Raw genomic sequence first — 9,435 nt, 5'->3', positions numbered from 1 at the left:
AGACCGTTTTAGTGGATGTCTCTCATCTGGTCAGCTAAAATCCAGGATTATGGAGGTGAAGTAGAGAGAAGGGAGGGGGGGGAGGATGAGAGTGAATGAGGAGGAAGGATAGATTCCCATTTGACAGCATCAAGCTGATGGGCTCATCAATAACACCGCTTCCCTGTGAGGCGGGCAGAAGGAAAAGGCCAAAGGTAACATCCTCGCTGATAAGTAAAACACTCTCTCTCTCGCTGACTGGATTGCATTTTTTAACAAAAAAAAGAAAACCAAAACCAAAAGAATGTCACAAAGGAAAACAGGTACTTAAGATACAATAGACATTGGGAATTATGTGACGCAACTAATCTTTTTTTCAATTTTGTGGTTGTTTTGTCCTTCCGATTGTGTCCTCCCACTCTCTGTTCATACATTCTGCTGGCAGTGTCTGTCAGAAAGTCAGTCAGCAAGCCCTTTTGTGATACAGAGGAGGGTGTGAATTGTAAAATGATTGAATAACTGAGAAAATTGATAATGTTTTTAATCTGTGTCCATACTTGATAACGGAAGGTCGCTTTACTCCAACTCCATCGTCAGTTAGCTCTGTTGTGTGCTTTGTTATGTAATAAGATGGCCAATGATTTTCTTTTTAAATGGATGATTCTTAAAATGTCAGTGTGTTTTTTTATGAATTAAGTTAGGTGGCTAAAATGGCTAAAACACACCCATTTGTTATCAACCATTTTTTTTTAAACCTAGTAAAGGGTACTTGGCATTGCTGATGAATCGTCCGTTGTAAACACAATTGGCAGAAAAACTAGACTGGTTTTCATTTGGCTCGTGTTCAAAGAGCGGTTATTCAGCTACAGAGCTTCTGAAGGAAATTTCCGCAGGGTGCACTGTAAGAAACTTTGGTTCTCTTGAGAAGTAGTCCCCGCAGAACAACTCTAGCTTACTGTACAAGTAAAAAATAATTTGAATTTTGGAATCATTAAAGGAACAAAACAACATACAGTACATGATCCATTAAATTAGAATACAGGCATAATTTAAAACACAACATAAAACTGTAATGTCATTTCTCAGCCATTTTATCCGTTTAAGGTTCTAAGCTGGTGTAAGGAAAAGTAACTGTTCCCTTCCTCTATCTGAGATGCACTACTTTGGGTCTTTTTTCCCAGGTGAAGTGTTGCTGTTGGCTAAATTCACTGAAGGGAAATCTTGTGCAGACATAAGTTTACTATTTTTTTGCACACTGATCATTAATAATTCAGTACTTAAGAAATTAATCCCAAACAGTCTCTAAAACGGCAACCAGGCAGCGTTGAGTTTTGAAAAGTAAAGTTGTAATATCTTTAAGAAAAAGGTCATACAAGAATAAAGTAATAGTTTTACCAGAAAAAAAGTGATTATATTGGAAGAATAAAGTCCTAATTTTATGAGGAATGCCTAACTAATAACTTCATTTTGTTTGATACATTTTGAGAATATAAAAAGCTCAATGTTGTACAGTTTGAAAAATACAAGTATCTGGACTCCACTTCAGGGTGCCAAAGAGCTAATGTAAGGGATGCAGCTATAAACAGACTTCAAACGTTTTAGTCTTTGGTTAGAAACCGAAAAACAGATCCTAGTTTGGTCCTGCAAAACCTCCATCCTCGAGTTCATCCCAAGTACGAAAATATCTCAAGAGATTCAGAACGAAACCAATGTTCACCTTCAATCCACCCGAACCCATTAGCAACACCGCCCGTTGCACCAAGGCATGCAGTTCCATTCCACACTGTTTCTATCTTATTGACAGATGGATTTCAAAGGCTCACACAGAAAGTGAGGGCAGGATAAAGCTTATCTGCCCTAGTCCTCAGCAGCTTGTAAAACAATGCTGGAACAAGTGCAATCTCTGTGGTGATAGATTACAGCCCTGGTGTTAGCTCAGCATTCACGCTAGCCAAGCAAGACAATGAGATTCCTCTCAGGCGTGTCATGGATGCCTCGCACACAAAACATTCACCTTTTAAATCTGTCTCATAATAACTGTAGAGACAATGTGTCTTATTAGGGGAGATAGAAACCCAAGATATTGCTTGTTTCATCTTGCTCCTCTTTCACTCAATTGTACCCACTGAAATTGGTCTTTTGGACAAAGAAATGAGATCGCAGCTCTATTTTTTATAATCGAAAAGAGGAAATCTTTGGACCACTTTATGATTGAAATGATTTTCACAAGGCCGTCTCAGTGCTGGGCATTGCAAGACGATATGGACCATTGTGTTTAACCCTTGTATGGTCTTCGGGTCAAATTGACCCCTTTCAAATTTTTACAAGAATAAAAATGGTACAAGTATAGGTTTTTTTCTACCTGAAAATCAATAACCTTACCTTATTTTCTGTGATAAACATGAATAAACTAAAAAAAAATGGAGCACACATGCTACTACACCCCACACATTTATATCCTTCATATGGTCTTCGGGTCAATTTGACCCATCTACACAGAGGCACAAAGAAACATGCTCACAGACCCAAACACACATGTGCAGAGGGTGAGTCATTGTAGAGAGATGTTTCAACCACACTGTAAAAACTGTTACATAGATATAACTTATAAAATTAAGACACCATTTTCCAACACTTTTTGTTAGTTTAGTGAACATCATGTATGTTTTTTAAGTAGGTAAAACCAGTAATAAACATTTTGTATATGCTAAATTATTATTAAGTCTACAAAAAAAACAAAAATTTAAGTTTAACCATTGTCAAATAGAGAACATTTAACCACAACACCTAATTTAATTAGGTTACATTTAAAAGAAAAATTAAAAATTTGATTTAAATTAAATCCTGCACTTATTTTTTTTAATGTTGACCAATTCTTTATTTCTGTTTATAAGGTGCAATTTACTTAAAATATTAGTAGCATTGGCATACATTTACCAAAGAAATGAGATGTTGATTCCAGCATTTATAAACAGATATTATCATATTATAATCTTGACACATTTGACCATTTGAAACATCAGGCTTAACAGTCAACAGCATCATTTGACATCATGTTTTAATTAGCAGATTTCCTTTTTAAAATATACTAGTTTACTTACTAGAACATGTGAGCTCAGCTACTGACTGCAGCTTGACACAATAGCTTGTATTTCAGCAAGTACATCAGTTAAATCATTTTAAAATAACAGAAAAATGTTCATGAACAGAAATGATCACAGAAGTAAGTTTTGGACCCAAAATGTGCTTTCAGAATACGCTCATTAGGCCCAGAAAAATGTAACATCCTTGACCAGAAAAAATGAAACAGTCTTCAGTGCAATGCCAACGATCACGTTTCACTTCAAGAAGCATGTTTTTGAGGCTTGTGAACTTGTAGGTTGGTTTTGGGCGCAGTGCATCAAGTCCCACAAAAAAATACCTCATAAGTTCTCAAACTTTGCATGGATCCTGGAGATTCAGCACGCGTGTCACCCTGAGGACAAAGCAGCATGCTCTGGCCAGACTGCAGAGATCTGGAAGCACCGGGTTTCTCTCTCTTCTCCACGGCTTCTGGTTCATGGCAAGCACAGAGCATCAGGTCCTCATGCACACTGCTATCTGCAGTTTCCTGTATGACAGACAAACAGAATATTAATAAACTCTTATTTATTGTCATTTAAATCAATATAAAAACGTTATGGTCATATGTTTAACTTAAGAGTTTTCCCTTGACTTTTTTAAAAGTTGATGCAAACTTACTTCCAAAACTGTCTGTATAAGACAGTGAATGTATTTAGGACTGTCAAATTTATTTGGGAATGAACTGGGAGCTTTTTTTAACCTTCAAATGTGTTATAAGCTGAAAACCAGTTTAACTTTTTGTAAACAAAAGTTACTTGCCACATGCCAACTGAGATCAACGAAAAAAACAAAACAACAACTTGTTTATTGCGGGTGTCCAAAGAAACTTATTCAACCACTTTCGCCTCACCTGTATCGTCTCATACAAGTTGTTGATGCACTGACCACCCCTCCCTCCGTTCAAAGGGAACCAGCTCCTGGAGCGTGAAGTGTCCTCGTCCAGCTGAGACATACACGTTGATTCAGTGGAACTGCACCTTCCAAACCCTCACTATCTGCAAGATCCCCCCCCCACACACACAATTAAACTGTTTTGGATTACATAATTTCTCATGATAACAGTTTGCCACAAAACATGTATTGAAAAAAACCTTGATTGCTACATAATATGTATCTGAATGAGACAGAGCTTTGTGGGGGGAGTGCAATGTCTCCCAGATTAATGTGATGTCTCCTTGAGAACAAATCAGTTGTTAATATAACCATAAGGAAAACAATTTACCAACAAAAATGTACACTTGTGTTTGAACAGAAACCAGTATTGAGTACTACTCCGTTCAAATTTTTTATTTACCAAACCTGTTATGACTAAAAGAAAAATGTTCCATTCTTGTAATGTTAGCCTACTTTCGACCTTATATGAATTCATAAATGCGCCGACAAATTTGCACGACATACAATCTGTTGCTGATGTTGAAAGCCGAAAAAACAATATTTATTACGAAACAGAAAAATTTGCATGCCTTCGTTTCTTCTTAATGCATTAACGTTACCATGCAGTAATAATGCTAATCTAACTAGTGGAAAGAGGCCAAGCGCACAATCCTGCACATGACTGCAACAGTTTGATGTCAAAGCTAGTAATTTGGATTTGATTCTTGAAATCTACTAAAACATGGTTTACATTTGATGTAGAAACCGAGCATTTGACTCAAAATAGACCGTTTATGTAGCTAATCATTGAGGCTAACGTCGCACTTTGAAAATGGCTGGCCTCGGCATCCTCACAACTGGTAAAGGTTTAACGTTAGAAAGACACGAGATAGAAGAAAAATAGACGCTTCAATTTTGAATACAATTTAACTTTCACCGATAAAAATGGTTACTTACGTATGTTTGAGAGAAATGCCCTCCAAAGCACGAAAAAAATAACACATGCCAGGCAGCTGATCAGTCACGTACAGCCGCGCTGAGACTTGCCCAGACACCACAGTTCATCCCGTTACTGTGGGCGTGTCTGACAATACTAATTGACATTATTTGCCATAAGTCCTTAAAATGAGTTTTGGAGGCAATGTATTGTAACATTCAACAAAATCAATTTTATTGATAGAAATGTGCACGTTCCCACACATTACACACTTTTCATTTTCTGTAACTTAATCTGAAAGGCAAAATAAAAGGAAATTAATTTGTTGAAAGAAATATCCATTTTAAAATAAGTCGTATGGGCTGTTCTCGTTGAAAGTACTTTTTTCCAGGTGCATGTTCAGCGGGAAATGCACAATAAAAATGCATTAATAGAAACTTTAATATATAAAGATGACATCCATGGCCTTTCAAAACAGAAAAGGAACATATCAATGACTCTCTCCTCACCTCATGGTGTGGTAAATATCACCTGAGATTACTGGAACCATCTCTTGCCACATTTTTCTTCCTGCTCGTACTGTTCACTCCCAATAATAAAATATGACACAATAACAATTTGGACTTATGTAAACCCCCCCTCACTGCCTCTCCCTTTTATTGGAGTTGATAGGCTGGGCTGTGCCATGTCTAATCACAGGAATTCATTTGGGGGAAAGCCAGGCAGCATTAAACGATCTGAGCTGCCTGAGAGGATCAGATAAATCCCTGTGTTCAATAAACCAAAGCGCCTTTCCTGAACGCAATCATTCTTAACGGGCACATGAGTGCTGATCCTAATCCTGAATATTTGCCGTGCCTAAAGCTAGAAAGTGAACCTGGCACAGCAACTCCCTATCTGCTCTGGAAAGAAAAAAAAAAACTCTGATGGTTTGACTTTAAATAAAATAAAAAAATACTATGAGTCCTTTTCATATAAAAAATTGTCCGTTGAAGGCTACTGTCTCTCTGGGACTGCTGGATGTAGAAAAACTGTTTGCTGACACTTCATAAAGTCATAATATGTCATTCAGGCAGTTTGTAGAACGGCTCCCAAGTAGGAAAAAAAAATTTTCCTATTTTTTTTTCCATTTTCCTCTGACCTCTGGCATCAACAAGGCATTTCCGCCCACAGAACTGCCGCTCACTGGATGTTTTTTCTTTTTCGGACCATTCTCTGTAAACCCTAGAGATGGTTGTGCGTGAAAATCCCAGTAGATTAGCAGTTTCTGAAATACTCAGACCAGCCCTTCTGGCACCAACAATCATGCCACGTTCAAAGTCACTCAAATCACCTTTCTTCCCCATACTGATGCTCGGTTTGAACTGCAGGAGATTCTCTTGACCATGTCTACATGCCTAAATGCACTGAGTTGCCGCCATGTGATTGGCTGCTTAGAAATTAAGTGTTAACGAGCAGTTGGACAGGTGTACCTAATAAAGTGGCCGGTGAGTGTATATATATATATATATATATATATATCTTTTTCCATTTCAAACATGTCCTGTATTATTATCTGGTGTTTTTAGCATCAGCAATAATAGATAAGGCAATTATAAAGAAGTGACACCTACAGAAACACAGACTCCATCAATCAAACATCCAATAAAAACCTGTTACAGCACTGCTTATTGATCGACGTGTGTAGAAACACTCCAGCAATACCAAAGATATTGACGAGAGCAAAAAAAAACAAAAAAAAACTGATTTGATTATAGAGATTACCTGCGTTTCCAACAGAGTTCATTTAATGTCCGTCACCTCGCAAGATGTGTGTCTGCAAGATATTCAGATTTAGTCCCCTTCCCATCCACCCTTGTTAACAAGTAATTACACCATCTGACAGTCGAATGCTGCTGGTGGTATGACCGGGCCTCAACACTGTGTCGTGCTGCGCTGTTAGATGAATTAATGTCAAATACAGGTGACATCACAGCAATAGAGACACACATATACGTGGCTCCTCAGTGCAAATAAACTGTTCTAACACTTTAAGTGAAGCAATGCTGGATACTAATGCATTTAGACTTTATTAGTTTCATTTCATTTGAAACACTGCCAGTCATCTTTCTCGAAAAGCTTTATATATAGCTCTTTATTCACATTTATTTTGACTAACACTGAGGACTATAAAAAACCTCTTATACCCTGTGTAGGAATCCTTCCTGCCCTTTTTCTTCCCACAACTAACATCAAATTGAATTTTCTACATTTTTGCTCCCATGTAAAAGTAGAGCTAATGACCCCATCAATCACTTGGCAATTCATATCTCCTCCGAGGAGTATTGATATTAGATTATGCTGCAGTATGAGCCTGATGCATAAAGAGTTGTTATCTGTTTTAATGTAATAACCACATCTCATTCCTCCAGCAATAAGCCCCATTTTCTCATTAGGTTGTCCCCTTTGAGCAAAACACAGATTACATCTTGCCTGTTACATTTTATCCCTGAAAACCCCTTTCAATAGTACTGCAAACATAGTGATTATCAGCACCGTCTGTGTTGACATCCTCCTCATTTTTGTTCATCAGTGCTCATCGTTTTCTAAATTGGTTGAAAACACAGTAATAAGTGCCACTTTAACGCAAAATATACCTTAACTAGAGCAACATCTTAAAAATAGAACGTCATATTAGAGGGGAAATGAGGGAGAGCAGATTTAAAAGACGGAAAGAGTGGAACTGATAGAAGTAGAGAGGAGATTTTCTAAATTAAAAACCCAGATGATAATCTACTGAGAATCCTTCCTTCGACCTCATCTGGGTGACAACATGTCTGCCGGCCAAACAGATGTTTCTCTGGGAGGTCTTTTCTTTAATCGTGTCAGGAGGACATATTGGGCCACTGGCATCTCCTCACATGGACACATGCAGGCGAGGCTTAGACAGGCCAGCGCTCATCTATTAAATGACCTGAGACAATTCTGTCTCCGGGACCCTGGTGCACAATTACACTATTACATCTGTTCATTATTCCCCTTGTATGACTTCAACGCTGGTTTCTAAACGTTTTCTCCAGGCTTTTCAATCTTTAAATCCTTTCGTCGCCGGGCCGGTCTGTTGCAATAACAATAATAACCGATTTCCAAGGGTTGTGCTCGGGCCCTGTATAAATGAACTAAATGAGATTAAAATAATGCCCTGTCTGTAATGGGGGGGGGGGGGGGGGGGGGGGGGGGGGGTGTCATTTGTCACCTTATTCAAGTGACTCCCCTGGTCAGATTTGATTTATTCTACAGCTCTAACATCACTCAAACTCTAATCTGCTCTCTGTTTTCCCCTCCAGGGGAAATGTGGCCGGCTTCCTCTGTACCAGATGTGAATCCATGTCATCTGAGGTCATATCTGGGGCCTGACTAGTCCATCTTCTGTCTGTTTTCTAATTTAAATGAACCCCTGTGGGAACCTGGGGTGCTCCTGATGATGTATATGTCAGAGAACTCTGAATAAGGAGCATGTACTAGAACTGTAATCAGTCCCCTGTTTATTTAAAGAGATTTTGGCAAATGCAGCAAGCACAAAAGGATGGAGTAAAGCTATTACACTACACTGTAGACCAAATCATTATGCAGCTGTATAGGCAGGACTAGGTAGTATTGGGAGTTGTCAAGGGAGGCAGTTGCCTGGAAGCGGCAAAGTGCAATTTTATTTATCATTACATTTCAAGGCAGTTTGTTTCCTTCCAATCTCTCAGCCTTTTAGAATGGAAAATTAAATAATATTCCCCAAGTATTGATGAAACACTACACTTTGGAAATGTCCCAAGTACACTATTGCCCCCCAGAGGAATGGGCAATAACTCAGTCAAGAACAGTGAGCGATGATGGACAAATAAGGAGCATTTCAAAAGAAATGGTCAGATGTACAGTTTACAATAAATGGAGTCAAAGAAGAAACACAATTATTAAGGCAAAAGTATGTTGTAATTATTTTTTTCCTGTTTACTAGTTGGCAGGTTTTTCACTCCGAGTTAGCAGAAGTAACCTGTGATGATGTTAATAAAAAGTGATTGGACAGAAAGGCCTGCAGACAGATAGACTTTGAGAATCAGGGATGGCAACAATCACAAAGCATCCTAGAACACAATATAGATCTAAAACTTATAGTGAGAGAAAAATAGAAAAAACCATTGGTGGTAGGCTTATAGCCGGGGCCTTGTAGAGAATCCATATTGTCGATAACACTACAAGATTCAAGGCTCCAATAAAGAAAAACAACATATTAAAATACAATAAAATAAGTCAATGACAAATCTAAGATGCAATGAGGGAAAAACAGTAACATTAAAAAGACATGAAATATAATGGAAAAACATGGAATAACAAACTATAAGAAGCAATAAAAAATGCTTACATTGGTGGCCAGGGTAGCCCAGTTGGGAGAGCAAGCGCACACATATAGAGTTTTACTCCTCAACGCAGCGGCCGTGGGTTCGACTCCGACCTGCAGCAGTTTGCTTCATGTCAATCCCCCCCCCCCCCCC

This window comes from Etheostoma spectabile, chromosome 9, assembly GCF_008692095.1.
Source record: "Etheostoma spectabile isolate EspeVRDwgs_2016 chromosome 9, UIUC_Espe_1.0, whole genome shotgun sequence".
Classification (NCBI taxonomy): domain Eukaryota; kingdom Metazoa; phylum Chordata; class Actinopteri; order Perciformes; family Percidae; genus Etheostoma; species Etheostoma spectabile.
The sequence above is the reverse complement of the archived record's forward strand: the minus strand, read 5'-3'. Positions refer to the sequence as shown.